The sequence below is a fragment of the Pinus tabuliformis genome, chromosome 4_2, assembly GCF_031772625.1.
Source record: "Pinus tabuliformis cultivar Carrire ecotype Pingquan chromosome 4_2, CPIR1, whole genome shotgun sequence".
NCBI classification, from domain to species: Eukaryota; Viridiplantae; Streptophyta; class Pinopsida; order Pinales; family Pinaceae; genus Pinus; species Pinus tabuliformis.
The window spans coordinates 1,067,112,351-1,067,129,387 of NC_142304.1; the positions used below are offsets into that span (position 1 = coordinate 1,067,112,351).

The following is a 17,037-nucleotide window of genomic DNA, read 5'->3' on the forward strand; positions in this document are numbered from 1 at the left end:
TTTTTCAGGGATGTACCCAACCATATCCTCTCTCGATCGTCAAGTTTTGAAAAAATATTTTCTTAACATCACCAATTATTGAAACGAAAAAGTCACACACAGGTCAAAAAGACATGACACTGCAATATGGGTGAAACCTTCATTGTTATAACGAATATACTTCTTTACAAAGTGCCATTTGATAAAATAATTAATGAATAAAATTAATAATGAAAATAATTAATGAATTCTATTTATAAATAGAAACATTAACTATTTATACATAAAAAAGTTTATAAAATAATACGAAATTCAATACAGTATATACAACATGATTAAATTAATATAAGCACTTGATCCTAGCTAGTGGCCATACAATCATCAGTTAACTATGTTGTGTAAGAGGAGATAATCCTAATTAATTATATTATACAAGATAATTGATATCCATTCATTGCTTAACTATCTTATACAAGTGAAGATCATCCTAATTAAGTAAGGTGCATTTACATGTATGTTATTTCGAATATTATTGATGGATAGTGGTATAATTTTGTTGTACATTTCACTTGGATAGATCAAAAAAGCACTTAAATGAAAATATTAGCTAGGTCCTAGAGGGAGGGACTGCCAGCGTTGTTGCGTACACATCCAGAGGAATCTTGATCCCACGAGAAAATGACTAGACTTTCATCAGAGGTACGGAGAGAAAGGGGAAATGGCGGAAGAGGAGGTATGTCTGCAATGCCTTCCAATATTTGCAACACTTTACTCATCGACGGCCTTGCGTCTTCGTCGTCCTGGATGCACCATCCTGCCACTATGGTAGCTCGCTGCACTTGCTCCGCGTCTGCATCGTTCAACAATTTATTGTCGAGCACTTCCATGGCGTTTCCGCTACTAATCTGACTTGCAGCCCACGCAGGAAAGAACAACTCGCCAGATTCGGAGACTCTGTCCAAGATTCTTCGCCCTGCAATTATTTCGAGCAATGTCATGCCAAAGCTGTAGACGTCAGCCTTCACAGTAATGGGCAGACCGGAGATCCACTCGGGGGCCAAGTACCCTCTGGTTCCTCTGATGGTCGTCAGGACTTTACTGTACTCTCTGCCCAGGAGCTTCGCCATTCCGAAATCGGCTACCTTGGGGCAGAGATTGGAGTCCAGGAGGATGTTATCCGGCTTGATGTCGCAGTGAATAATGCAGTCTTTGCACTTCTCGTGCAGGTAAACAATTCCGCGGGCAGCTCCCACTGCGATGCCGAAACGTGTTTTCCAATCCAACAATTTGTGCTGTTCATCATCTCTCGGGCATTTCTTGAACATTAAAGAGCTGAGGGAGCCGTTAGGCATGTATTCGTATACCAACAATCTGAGAGTGCGTTCTGTGCAAAATCCTCGAAGTCTAATCAAATTCACATGCTGCGTGACTCCGATGGTACTCACCTCCATGCGAAATTGCTTCTCTCCTTGGTTCACACCCTCCAACTTTTTAACTGCCACCAGAGAGCGATCTGCTAAAGTCCCTTTGAAGACAGAACCGAAACCTCCGCCTCCCAGACGCTCAGAAAAATTCTTCGTTGCACTCTGCAGCTCTTTGTAAGTGAATACAGTAAGCCCAGCTGGCACGCAATCTGTTGCAGACAAGACAGGGCGCTTGCAACACCAGAGAAACAACATTAAAAACGCGAAGATGACAACGAGCCCGCCCATGACGCCGCCCACCATGCCTGCTAGAGTTGTCTTCTTGATGGAATTAGAGGTATCAGGCACATCAGTGGCATCTAACCTCAGAAACAGAGAGATCCCGTTGGAGGCATCGTAGAGATTTAGCAATTCACCGAACCACATTACACAACTCTGCGAAGTGCCGTTAGTGTAAGCATATGCGGTGCAGGAGCAATCGCTGAGACACGCTGTCTGGCACTGCTTTGGCCCTTTGTATAAAACGCCGTGGGGGGGCACTGATGTGCCACTTACTTCTACAAACCCGTCTGTGGTGGTCTGGTTCGCCACATGACTGCATCGCAACGGGGTCTTCCGAACACAGCCGCTTGACCACTGTTGAGAATCCCATTCTCCGCTGTCTTTCGGGACAAACCCCGACATGCAGTTGCAGGACTGAACATTGTTATTGTTGCACAATCCATAAGGCCCGCATGCTGCATAAACCTGGCACTGAGTGACGGGCTTTTGCCAGATCATGCTCCATTTTTTATTTTCCAGCATCTCGTATATCCGAAGCTGTCCTGACTTATCCATAACCATACGGAATCCCTGTGGTATAGTTAAATTGAAATCCTTGTACGAACCGTTATTGAAATATGTCAGACCGTACCCATCTACGGGCGCGTCGGGTTCTTCACTGAAATATTTGCCGTCCCAAAGACCGTCGTCCCAATATGTGGTCTCATTCTTCCACATCAGCACGAACTGGACAGTTCCGTTTGGATTCAGCTGAAGACTATACGACCCAGGACGCGGATCCCAAGGGCTCCTCCACGACGACAGCCTCTGCCTGTTACTAATTTTCATATTTGGCATCCATGTATTTTGCAGATGGTCGAAGCTCTGCCAAATGATTTCAGAGTTATTCGTGGCACTCAGAACGACCAAGTTGCCAGCATCCGTTATCACGGCTGAAGACGGCTTCTTCCCCTTTCCCTCAGAGGACCAAACGGCGCATCCCCCATACGACAGAAGGAGACGCCCATCCTCTGTGAGATTAAAAACGCTGGACGCGTTCTCCAGCGGCTGCTCCATGTTGGCTACCCAAACGATTGTCTGCTCTGCAGCATGGGCATACCAAATACCCACATACCATTTTTTAACGTTGTTGTGGCTGAGATAGAAAAATCCCAATTCGAAGAGCTGGCCCTTAGAAATCCTGGTCTGATTACCAGTGAGAGAGGTACCCAACTCTATGCTGTCCGAAGCTGTGTTTTCTGCACCACCGGGCTCTATCTGAAGCAGCAGCAACACAAGGAGGATAAGAAAAGAAGACAGAATCTGTGGGAGTTGTTCCCTCATGGCCTTTTCGCTCCCCATTCTAAAATCACTGAGCTGCCTTGCTGCCAGACAATACTCTAAAGCCCATTGTTTATAAGGTGTTCATGAGGGCGGTCCGGCCTTTGTTTGTTGTCCTGTGTTCAACATGAACGAATCGATACGGCATTCAATTCAATTTGAACAGGCCGATGCTGATGGATAAGAAAAGAATAAGAAAAGAATATTTGACTTATATTTTTTTTATTTTTTCCTGTAGTTTTTTTTTCATATCTTCAATCCTAATTTCATTAATCATAGTTTATTTTTCTGGTTAATTTCTAATTTGACTTTATTTTTTTCCCTTCACTTTTTTATAATTTTCTTTCCCGAAGCAATAACTATACAATAAAACTTCTATTTCAAAGAATTCAAGAAATTGATCTTGTAAAATTGAATTTAAGAAATTTATCTTATTGAATTAATTTATGTGTGTATCTGTTCTTGTACGTCAAACGATTTGAAATTCCAAAAGTGGACGCTTAAATAGCAGTAAATCCAATGTAATGCACTAGAGCTCTTCATTTCATTTCTACTAATGTATCAATAAGGGTATTACCACGATCCCACTTTGAAGTTCCATCTTCAACTTCAAGTTCTTGTAGAAAGAGAAATTACTTGACAACCAATAAGATAAAGTACTCACCTAGAAACATCGTTTTAACACAATATTTTCACTTTCTTTTCTATTTTTTACATAAACTTTAATTGATAAATAATTCAAACTAAATTACAAATACTAACTATTATATAACATTTATTTATAATAAAAATGAAAAGTTATTTTTTGTTTTTAAATTTAATGAAACTTTGAAAAAATTATTTTTATTAAAAAATAAAACATTAACTTTCTACATGAATCTTACTTAATTAACCAAAGGGAAAAACGTATAAATTCTGGGCCTCTTATTCCACATGTCGTTGTTGCTCCACATCCCACTTGAATGAGCGTATACGATATAGATAGACTCATGGCGGACTGACTGACTTCTCTTCTCCGCTTTATTACAATCGTTAAGCGTTTAAATATCTAAAAAGTGATTCCCGGTCGTCAAAATATTTATATTAAGAATCCAATTTTTCACTGGTTATAACTAAAGAGACTCTGGTTAACCAAACATTTATTTATAATTAGGGTTTATATATTGATAATTTAACACTAAATTTATATAATTGATGATAATCGTTCGTTAAGGTTTTCAAATATTTATTTTACTAATCATAAATGTGAAAGTAAGAATGTAATGTGTTTTTTTTAATTTAGTAAAGCTTATATTTTTATCATGTTTTATTTTTAAAAAATAACACACTATTTAGACCAAAATTATTAATAATACTTCATTTCCATGTCCATTACCATTAAATTATCTAAACAAACAAAATAAAAATATAATATTAAATAAACTTAAAAACAATAATTTTATTCTGAATATAAAAACTTTAATTTTATTCTGAATATAAAAACTTTACTTTCTACGTAATTCTCATTGAATTAACCAAAGCGGGAAACTTATAAATACCCCTCATCCCACTTGAACGAATGGATACAACACAGCTAGACTCACGGCAGACGGGGCCAAACTGAGTGACTTCTCCGCGCTGTTACAATTGTTGAAGCATTTAGTATCTAAAAAGTGATTCTCGGGGTTGCCAAAATATTTATAATAAAACGCCATTCTTCACTTATTATGATTAAAACGACTTTGGTTAAATTTACATTATATGATCTTCGACAAAAGCGGAGAGGATTGCCTGGAGGGTCATTTTTCGTTGGGATTTAGGCAAAAAATAATTTAACCAATTTTGTTGAAAAAGTATTTAAATTATGTGTTTGAAAGTGGAAATAGATTCAATACTATCAAAAAAAAATTTAGGATACCCAAAATTTTAAAGTTTAATAACTATAATTTAGATTTACAAAAATCTCTCCTAGAATTTATCAAAATATTGCTAGTTCATGATTTTTAAGGGAAAAAAACACTATAATTTTAAATATATAAATAGATTCAAAACCTTGAAAAATTAAGTAATATTCTAATTTTGTATATTAAACAATACAAACTCTTAATTTTAAAAATAGAAAAAAAAAACCAAAAAATAGTTATTTCAATTATATATTAAATTTATATAATTTATATTACCAAGTTATATGGTAGTATTTTGGAAAAGAAGTTAAGCATATGGCTTGAAAGTGAAGGTAAGCAGGCTAAAGGCCAAGCAGGTTTCAGAAGGCATCACTCAACAACAGACCACCTCGTTACGCTTAGGATCATTGCAGAGGAATGTTGTAATGATAAATCCAATTTATTTTGTTGCTTTGTGGACTTTAAAAAGGTTTTCGATATGGTTCCTAAATACAACCTTCAGAATAGATTAGCAGAGCTACAGGGTCCTCTCGAATTGAGAGCTGCCGCTATAAGGTTATACGAGAATGTAATTGCCAAGCTAAAGAGCAATGAGGGGTGGTCGAAAGATATACGAGAATGTAATTGCCAAGCTAAAGAGCAATGAGGGGTGGTCGAAAGATATTCAGTGTAACATCAGAGTTAAACAAGGTTTCCCCCTCTCCCCTACCCTATTTGGCATTTACATCGATAAGCTCAAAGGCTATTTAGAGGAAGTAGGATGTGATGGCATGATCTTAGCTGGGATAGTCATCATCTTTCTTCTCTATGCTGATGATATTGTTCTTTTCACAAGGTGCCCATATGATCTTGATAAGCAACTCAGGCTTCTTAAGGATTTCTGCTCTACCATGGGCATGATTGTTAACATTGACAAAACAAAAGTTATGATTATCAATTCCAGGAAGGACACTTACGCTAATTTTATGTATGACAATAATAACTTGGAGGAAGTGTATTCTTACAAGTACCTAGGAATTGATATTCATCACAAGCTCAACTAGAACCATAGCATTGAGAAAAGGATTAATGGGGGGTGGAAAGCTTATTTTGGTCTTGAAAATAATTGTAAAACAACAAATCTCGTAATGTGGGATAAAAAGAAGTTCCTCTTTGGAAATTTAGTCACTCCTGTTATTTTATATGGCTGTGAAGTTTGGGGTTGCAGCGTCTCCAGAGAATCATGGAGAAAGATTGAGCAAATCCAGAAGCGTTTTATAACTTATAATCTGAAAATTAAAAGTAATACACCCTATCCTATTCTCCTTATAGAAGCAGGTCTTTCCCCTATTGAGAGCCTAGCTATGATTAGGTTTCTGCTATACAAGCACAAATTCAATAACATAGACGATCATAGGCTTCCTAAGCTAGCTTTAAATTCCAGCCAAAACCACCTAAGGCTCAATCAGGGGTGGCATAAAGACACAAGGGCCTGGTTAAACTATTGGGAGATCAACAAGAATGATGCTTTGCAAAACATTAATAACATTAAAGATATTGTTACTTCTAAGTTCAAAGAAAAAATGTCATGTGAGAAAGATTTAGAGGCTAAAAGAAAATTAAGTTATTATAAGAAGGTCATCAACCCCACCCTAGAAGATCAAAAGTATCTCTCTATTTTAACTAGTTCAAAGAAGAAAATTAATATAGCAAATATTAGAACAATTCTCATGAGCTCCATAGTGAAATAGGTCGTTGGGAAGTTCCTAAAACACCATGGATGGAAAGGATCTGCCATATATGTGAGAAAAAGAACATTGAGGATGAAAACCACTTCCTCTTAGAGTGCCCCGCGTACAACCACATTAGATCTCAGTTTCACAATCTTTGTTACAATAGTGACCTTCCTAGCCTTTTACAATGTCAAAATTATAGTGAGCTCGGGAGGCTTCTCTCCAAGCTTTTTAAGCATAGGAATAAAATCTTAAATCAAATTGCTTTTTAAGAATAGGAATAAAATCTTAAATCAAAATAAATAATTTGTTTCTTTAGGTCCAATAAATCAATGTTTGGTCTCAGCAGACGTTAACCACCACCACCATCATCATCATCAATAATAATAAATATAAACTTCAAAATTTATTTTAAAAAATTATTAAAAATAAAAATTTATAATTTATTAATTTTAAAGATTTATATATATATATATATATATATATATATATATATATATATAAATATAAATATATATATATATATATAAATATAAATATATATATATATATATGTCTGAAAAAGATTAATATATATATATGTGTGTGAGAGTTTGGAACTTTTCCAAATACTTTTATTAACATGAATTTGGTTAATTGTGTTAATTCAAATAATTTTTTTATGTCCATAGTCCTTATAAAGCTCATAACACTATATATATTTTAAATTATATTATTTTATAAAATTCATAAATTTTAAATTATATTATTTTAAATTTCATTTTCATATAATATTTTTCAACTTTTTATTCATTTATTTAAAAAATATATTTTAATTTTTTTTGAAATTTATAATTCAAAATATTATTAGTTAAAGAAACTTACTTTCTATTCACTTGAGCTATATATTGTTGATGATTGTTGTTATATTAACTAATCTTAACAAATCAAGTCTTTTAAATTTCGTTATAGCAACGAGATAATAAGGCACTTCAACTCATATATGAAAGGATGTGAAAGCTATTATTATTTTCAAGTTTTATGTGTGTTTTTGTTTTTTTTTTTTAATTAAAATGAAAAATGAAAGTGGTATATTCCCATAAAAACAAGAATTTCAGAATGACATAAGATCAAAAAAAAAAATATTAAGAGTTTAAATAAAACAATAAGCTAATAAGTTGGTATAAACAATGCAATGAGTTAAGCAGGATTAAGGCAATAACTTTATATTCTATATAGAGTATAAGTTGATATGAATAAATAAATAAAATATTGAAAGAAAGGATGTGTGTAATGTTATAAGGTTAATCAGGATTAAGGCAATAACTTTATATTCTATATAGAGTATAAGTTGATATGAATAAATAAATAAAATATTGAAAGAAAGGATGTGTGTAATGTTATAAGGAGATATATAATGAATCAAAAGTTGATTTTATTAAAATGTGACAAAGAACAACTCATATGAATAAATAAGTAAAATATTGAAAGAAAGGATATGTGTAAAGTAGACAAGGAGATATATAATGAATCAAAGGTTGATTTTATTAAAATGTGACAAAGCACAAATCATGATTTTGACAATAACTTTATATTCTATAGAGTATAAGTTGATACGAATAAATAAATAAAATATTGAAAGAAAGGACATGTGCAAAGTAGACAAGGAGATATATAATGAATCAAAGGTTGATTTTATTAAAATGTGACGAAGAACAACCAATATGAATAAATAAGAAAAATATTGAAAGAAAGGATATGTGTAAGTAGACAAGGAGATATATAATGAATCAAAGGTTGATTTTATTAAAATGTGACAAAGCACAACCAAAATCTTGGGAGGCATGCCTCTACGAAGACCCTTGACTAGCCCAATCATAAACTACCACACTGTATAGTTATCATATACAATAATCTAGGCAAGAAACAAGAACGACAGCAAAATGAAATCCTTCTAATGAGTATGTTGTGGACAACTTCCTTTTCTGCAAATGAATAGTTGTTAACACTAACATTAAATTAACCTCACCTTCCAATAACAATAAAAATAATCAGAAAATTCAAGATACTTGAATGAAAATTGATGATCTCAATAGAGTCACCTTAGTTCATCGCCCCATGATAATATAGATTTGTTGTCACCATCAACATTAGCTTCTAACTTTGTAAAGAGATAAAAAAATCAGTGAAATGATAACAAACAAGGACTATATCATACCTCTCCCTCAAGAGTTTTCTCTCGTGCCTTCATAGATTTCTCCTGCTTTTAAAATAATTCGAAGTAGTTTGGGTAATTTTTCTTTAGACAAGAAATTAAAAGTGGAATTTCTAATCAACAATTATTAGATAAACAATAAAAATCTAAAAGGTGGGGCCCTCTCTAATTCATTCGGCTTAATTTCCTCTTCTATTGTAGAAATTCCTTGTAGATTCAAACTGCTAATTGTAATATGCTAAAACAATGGACTTGAATCTACTCTACTCATCAATGGAAACAATTAAATGATTTCGAAATCATGAAGCATACAAGAGAGAATTCAATCAACACATTACATAATGATTTCCTGCGGAAAGCCACAACTAAAAACCCTTGCTATCTATGTATTGCATTAGTCAGAAAATTTGCGAAGATTATAATGCTTTGCTCAAGCCCGAGCAACCTCTGCACTATCTCTATCTATCTCACAACTTCCTTGACAAGCCTAGGCCAATACTTAACCAATTTTATGATTGCCCAAGTCCCTATTTCCTTGCGTTTTTCCTCAATGAATTAGCCCCCTATTAATTAGGGAAATTCCTCAATATGAATTGCACAATCTACATAGGCCTTCCTGTGACTGCATGCACCACCTGTTCAATTCAGATGAGCATACAACTAAGAGTAAATTGTCCCTAAATTCCAATCTCAATTGGGTCTTTCTCATATCTAACATGCATGAGTTATTTATGAGTGAATCATCAGTTTAATGGTTGATCACTACATGCATCAGCACACTCCACTGCAGGTAGCACTACACTACTAGACCTCCCACTAGCCCACTAGTTCCTCTAACAATTGGAACTAGTTTAACTAACTTTAACTTAGTTAAACTGAATTTATTAATTACAACTCAAAATAAACTCAACCTGGGCCCCTATAAAGCAGGAGACACTCTACATGACTCTAGTTAGATCCTCAACTTGAATTGGGGAGTGGTAGATCCCTTCAGATGGTAGCCTAAGAAACCTACAAGTAGAAGCTTGGAGGGAAGTGATGTAATATAAATTTGTATCGTGTCTTTGCAAAAGGAATAAAGAAGAAGATGCTGCCATTATATCTTGCATATGTGTATGATTTCCATGTTTATTTAAGATGTTTCTTATATGAATAGTTGCTAAATAGATTGAAAATTTTAATTTGCCAATAATATTATAGTTGTACAATTTGGTCAAACAGTTGATTCACCCCCTCCCCCCTTAGTAGTTTCCTTGTTTCTAACAGTTCTTGTGTGGCAAAAATAGAGTTTCTTGAGGTCGGTTCTTGTATGGAAACCTCATGAATATTAGGCATTGGTTTTATGTGACAACACCTATTCATTTTAGCAATCCTATGGTTGGTTCTTATGTGACAACCGTAGGAATGGTATGTGTTGGTTCTTATGTGAAAACACCTATTACTTTAACAATCCCATAGTTGGTTCTTGTGTGACAACTATAGGGATTATTGGTACTGGTTCTTGTGTGGAAGCATTATTGTTGTCCTTAGAAATTTGTTACTTTTGTTTTTGATGTAGAAATGCTGGATTTGTGAAATATTACTAATAATAGAAACATACTGCAAGATTTGTAGCACATTGTCAGATGTTTGAAGATGAAGGAATAATTCTAGAGATTGGTAGTAAGGAAGTAAGTAGAAAAAAACCTTTGATAGATTGGTAACAACAAGCTCTGTTTATTCAACAACTAATGAAACTAGTAGGGTAACTTAGCATTGTAAGTGAACCATGTTACATTATTGGGTGGGTTAGGAGTGAGTGGAGCAGGAATTTATGGAGGTGTTATGGAGGAAAGAAGGAGGTTGAAGTTGTGATGTGATAACAGTGGTTACATGAATGATATTTTAAGGCTTTAAATTTAACCACATAGGTGAAGAAAACTTAATGAACTTTAGTAGGCAATTTGAGCTTATAAAGATGTATGTGCATACCATGGTGCTTCAAATATTCTTGAAGCGGCCTTGTGCACCAATGGGATCGATATTTTAGGAATGGGGTTATACTTATGTAGCATTGGTCTTCAATCAATTCTCCTTTTTTCCCATAATCAATCCATTTACAACTTTTATGGAATGTTCAAATTGTAGGTCAATAGCTAGAAAAATTATGTAGTGCATCCTTGAGAACTTGAAATTTTTAGACATGGCTAATCTAAGGAATCAACATCAAACTTTTTTCAATGTCATGGTGAGATGACCATTTCTTGAAATTAAACCTTCAAAAATCACTTATTCATGGATTAACCTCCATGATCTTTCTTTCACCTATAAAAACTAGCATTTTCCCTGCAACACATGGTGCGATTATGAAGGAAAAGAGATATGAGGACTTTCTTCCTCCAATAAATGTCAATTATTTTTTCAATTAGTGCCTATAAAATAATTTTCCTAAAGGATTTATTGAAAATATTTTCATTGTTAACTGTTAGGAATTGGTGGCCAGCCTAAACTACCCAACAATATTTTGATGATACATTTTTTGTGAGATGTATGATTGGAGTAATTCCAAATCCAAATTGAACTATATTAATATGGATATCTCCACTATAAATAGGTTTTTAATGATTTGAGACAATATTTCAAATATGTTGAGAATCAGGATACAAGGTATGTTGTTTTCAATTTCCAACCTAGTCCAACAGTCACGATTTTTGCCATAAATTTCTTGTTTCATGATGGGCCAACTTGATTCCAATTAGAAATTAAAATAGATTAATTTAAGTACCCCAATAGAAACAAAATTTTAAAACATGAAGAATTGATTAATCAAGTATACCGATGAACAAACTAGGACACATAGTTTTCTTAGGGCATATTTATGATAGACAATTAGTAATTAGCGCATAAATTTGTCATACAATATTAGATTGAAATGATTCAATTTGGATTGTAAACTAGATTCACATGGGAGTATTCAATATAAAAAGGTATAAAAGATATGTTCATTTAGTGTCTCAAAAGTCGATTGTCCCAATTTTATTCTGAGTAAGATCACTGCACAAAATTTCAATAACCAAGATATTTTTCCAAATAATGACCTAGGTATAGGAATATAATTTTCAATACAAGGAATCCCCATGCAAAAAATTGCAAACACCCAATTTTCAAGTTTTGTGATATGCCCTATCCAAAATGCAAAATGTGAAAATGACACATAGAAGCATTCCATAACAACCTGTTGTAGAATGATGCATCTCTTAAAGTGTTATTGGGGTGTCATTGGATTTTTTTGACTGCTTTTTTTCAATATAATCATGTCTTCTACCATAAATATAAGTGACCAATATCACAACATAACTTACAAGCTATGGATAAATTACCATAGGCTAATTCCATTGTTCAAACTTAATTATGAGAATTGGAGTTACAAACCTATGGGGTTTATTTCATGCACCGAATAATGTAAAAATTACCTCAATGAAGTAGAATAAGATTTATGATGCATCATGTACTTGTTGTTTCAATCCATGGACCTTCAAGATTAAAGAGACTAGGAATGTGGTAGATGTAGTCAATGGTTAAGAGTGGAGGTTAATGGAGGGAATAAAAATGAAGGAAATAGTTATGGATCAACACATGAAAAAGGGAGAGAAACAAATAGGTAGGTCATTGACAATGAAGTGTTTACATGGAAGGATTGTGGCAAGATATTTTAGCAACCCAAGGTGACAATAGCATGAATGCACAACCAGACTATACCCATGTTCTTTTCACTTCTAGTATGCCACAAAAGATGAATTGAAAGAGGAATCATTAGACATTTTCTTACTAGAGCATCTGGTTGAAGTGTGGTATTAGAGGATGAGATCTTGACATAACCATCGTGGTAACCCTAAAGAATCCACAGAGTTCCCATCATCTAAAGTATGAAATTTATATAACGAGAACCTGACATAACCACGATGGAATCTTTAGAGAGTCTATGGAATGTCTCATTATCCATGAAAGTTTTCCACACCATGTTTTAGAGAATATAGAGTATTTAAGAATAGATATTCAACTAATACATGTTAAAAATAATTAAAGGCTTAAAATTTTTCATGAAGCATACCTTCTTGAAGTAACCTCTCCTTGACTCTTCTTCCAATGTAATCCTTATTTACCAAAACTTATTCCTCCTATCGAGCTTCTTGCAAAAGAAATTAGTACTATGCTACCATCAAGCTTCTTGAAAAAGCAATTAGTACTATGCTACTATCTAGCTTCTTGCAAAATAAATTAGTACTATGGGTGGCTCTTATTGCACCACAAAAGAGAATTCTAATTTAACTTAATTCATGCATCTATATGACCTAATACAGATTGCTAGGGATAAGGGTTATCAAAATGGTAGTTGACTCTTCCCTAGGTATATTGGTTATCTGTAACACCTCTAAATTCTAAGGCAAAGAACCTTTTTCCTTTGAGTGCCTCATTGGAAACAATGCCAAAAATGAGAATGTAAATAATTATTTCCTAATTTACAAATAATTATAATCTACACTTATCATAAATAATTATCAACTCGGGGTCGATTTGACTTGCAAGGCTCTCAGGGTTGTTTGCACAAGCCTAAGGTTTCATGCCAACCTTGTATGCACTAAATCTTTCTATGAAGGAAATCCTAATGGTGATACGAAATGAAGGCTTACATAGATCCTAACACATTAGTTTTAGACCAGCTACTTGGTGATACATGCATCAAGATCTTGGCTCAATGTCTAGCTTAGTGTCATTGTTCTTACTATGGATAGGAAATTCATAATAGTTGTTTCTATTTTCACAGCAATTGGATTTCGCAGTAGTCAAATTTATCAGTGGAACTATAGGTTTCCATTATAACAACTAATTTTGCAACAACCACTACGATTCCCATTAGTATTATCGTGAAATTCTCACCTCTATATCTACTTAGAATAGAACATGACCCAATTTACATTGCACTTAATTAATTCATAACATGAAAATTAAAAAGAATTCCAAATTACTTAACAAAAAGGAAATATAACTCAAACTATATACAATCTAAGCATAAAAAAACATAGTATGTAAATTCTAATCTATGTACAACAATAAAATAAAGGCACAACAAAGGACCATACCTCAGAGTGGTCCACCTCCAAGGGTTCAATCTGTGTGACCAATGATAAAATCAATTTTCATGCACTACAATAGAATTATGCAGAGGAAAAATACAATATCAATTATATCGCTGGGAAAAATATTGCAGTGCCAAAATACAAATTTGGTTGCCCTGATAACTAGAAAATTGTTTCCTTGGGATTAGGATGCCTCTTCTTTATATAAGAACATAAAGAAGCTATACATTTAAGGAGAGAGAGGGAAAATTCCTTGATTCCTTGATTATGTTTTTATTACAACAAAAATTGGAACGTTGTGCAATCTCTTTAGACTATTCTTATAATTGTTTTATAATTAGATCTATTGAAGCTCGTGAACACAACATTTTATTTATTCAAAATCGGTTGTAATTGGTTCAAAACCCAACTAGAATTTGTGCCAATAAATTTCATTTGAAATCTTATGCGAATCAAGAAAATAAGAATCAAGTTCCATCCTTCATCCAACACCCAAAATATTCAAAAAGTAGTTATATAATGGAATCATATAATAATGTAGGTTTCTTTGGTTGGATAATTATGCAAGTTTCTTTGCTTGGAACAATATTCTATTGGTTGAACAAATATACACTGTTTCAATCATGGGAGGCAAGTTCTTCTCATGCAGGCTCAGGATGTTGAAGTAGTTACATATAGGTATGCTACAACATGTGCTTAGGCATAAATATGTTGAGCACCAAATTTTTGACTTAATTATAAAGAAGCTACTAGTTTTTGGGATGCTTTGATGGCATCAAGTCAGAGCATTGATATAAACATCAATATTTATCCTCCTTAGTAGAGTTAGATGCTCCAATAATAATAAATATTTCTTAATTATTAAAAATCAGCATTAAAAATAACAATTATCTCCTAGCATTTTGTCCATGACCGATTTTGAAACAATATTCCACATGGCAAGTTGTTGTAGAAATCCGATTATGCAACAAGATGCTACAAGCCAACAATAAGCTGCAAAAGGTACAATTTCGTAGAAAGTAGTTTTGAATATGAGAACCCTACAATTGTAGTGGCTATCAAAATGATTTAAATTCATGGCAAGAAATCTGCAATGACCATTACCGAAAAGTCCATAGCATGTGATTCTTTAACAAAACCCTCTAATAAATTGTTTTCAGATGAGTTGATATTTGAAAGATAAATACACAATATACTAATTCTTTCTAATGTTAATAATAATAGAAATAGTGTGCACTAAAATGAATAATACATGGTTATGATAAATGAAAAAGAGATTAAAAAAAAGAAAATAACGTGTCAAATGATGATAATTTTGTGACCCATCACATATAATTTAAATGAAACCATGTTTTCTTTACAATGCAATGTAACATTTTTTTTTTATTGATATATATATATATATATATATATATATATATATATATATATATATATAATTTTAATATATTTTCTTTTAAATATTTTTTATTAAAAAAACATTTATATTTAAAATTATTAAAAATATATTTATAAATAAAATTAAATTCAATTTACTCCTAATAAATGTTTCACTAACAATATTTTCTTATATGGATGACTTGCAAATGGCTTTGATATTTTCATTAATAAATAGAAACTTACAATATATTCAAAGTCAGAAATTAGAGTTGAGGACTTATATCTAAGCATTATGATAATTTGTAAAAGGGCATTATGCAGAGGATGGAATAGTACAAAGTAACATCCAAAAATGTTGCTGGTAAAAAGGGATTTCTTAAAATAGATAAATTCCATTTAAATATGTTCGGTAAAAATTTAAATATGTTTGGAAAAAATAATGGAAGATGGAGTTCATGTTTTAGGGACTGAATTTTAAGTAATATTTTTATTTGTAAAGTAATTGTTTCAATTTAGTATAGTAGAAATATTGTAATTTAATGTTTAATATTTTGATTATATTAAATTACATAAAAATAAAAATTAAATTAAATTAAATAAAAAATTAATATGTTGTAAAGTAAATATTTTAATTTTGTTAAAAAAAAAAAAGATAATAAAAATAATTTTATAAAAATGAATTAAAAATGATTCATAGTATTTATGCGGAATGTAGTTTATTTAAAGAGGGAAATTAAATCAATGTAGTTTCATTTTAACTTTGGATTAACCAAGTGTGAAGAATGATCAAATCTCTTTTAAAGTGAAAAGAGTTTTAATCCCTTTTGACGCTTGATAAATCCAGAGATAAGATAGAACTAGACTAGTCTTTATTAAAATTTTAATTTAATATTTGATTAAACAATGGTTTTGATATTGAAATAGTTTCCAAAATGAAATAACTCACTGTACATAAACATCGCGGGGCACATTTGCGTATTTTTTGAAAATTGGTCTTTCTCTTTATTTTTATTTTTTTGCTGGGGGTATCTCTTTTAAATTCACTTCATTTATATCAAAACTCTATTACAATATTGATCCTATGGGCTTATATTTTAACTATTTTTAACATAACCTACATCATCTATTTTTCAGAAAAAGATCAACACACACTAAAACATAACTCGCCAGAAGGTAGTCGTTTAAAATTCAGGTAGTGTTTGTAATTAATGAAGTCAATAGTCAACAACCATTCTCATTAAGCTGTACTGAGTTGCCTAATAGGATTGATCAAAATGCATCCTATCACGTGTCCATGAAAATGCAGTGTATGATACTTTTGAATGATGAAGTCAACGCCTACTATTCACGTGGGGCTGAAAATAACTAGCTTACCAATGGGCCATAAATTCACGGGGATGTATATGCCCACCGTTGGATTTTGGCAGGCCATTGATCCAACGAAAGACATATACAACCGTCATGCATATATGGCCTATGGGTATGCTGGTTATTTGTTACCATTCACGCGGTGCACATGCAAGCTTTCACATCATTAACACTTGCTGTGATTGTATGAAAACATAGAGTATATGGTGAAGTCAATAGTTAGGAACCATCCACGTGAGTGCGTTGGAAGAATAAAAGCCTAGACCTAGGTTCCATTTCCTCGAGCTAGGTAAGAATCACAACACCTCTATGGAAACCAGACTTTCCACCCTGGGTGTTAGTACGACTCTATACCTGTGGTAGTATTTCAACCAACAT

At 32.8% G+C, this 17,037-nt stretch overlaps 1 pseudogene; it reads right to left on the reverse strand.

Moving 5' to 3' along the window:
• Nucleotides 1-385: 385 nt before the first annotated feature.
• Nucleotides 386-3,107, reverse strand: LOC149173314 (G-type lectin S-receptor-like serine/threonine-protein kinase At2g19130 pseudogene; annotated as a pseudogene).
• Nucleotides 3,108-17,037: the final 13,930 nt, after the last annotated feature.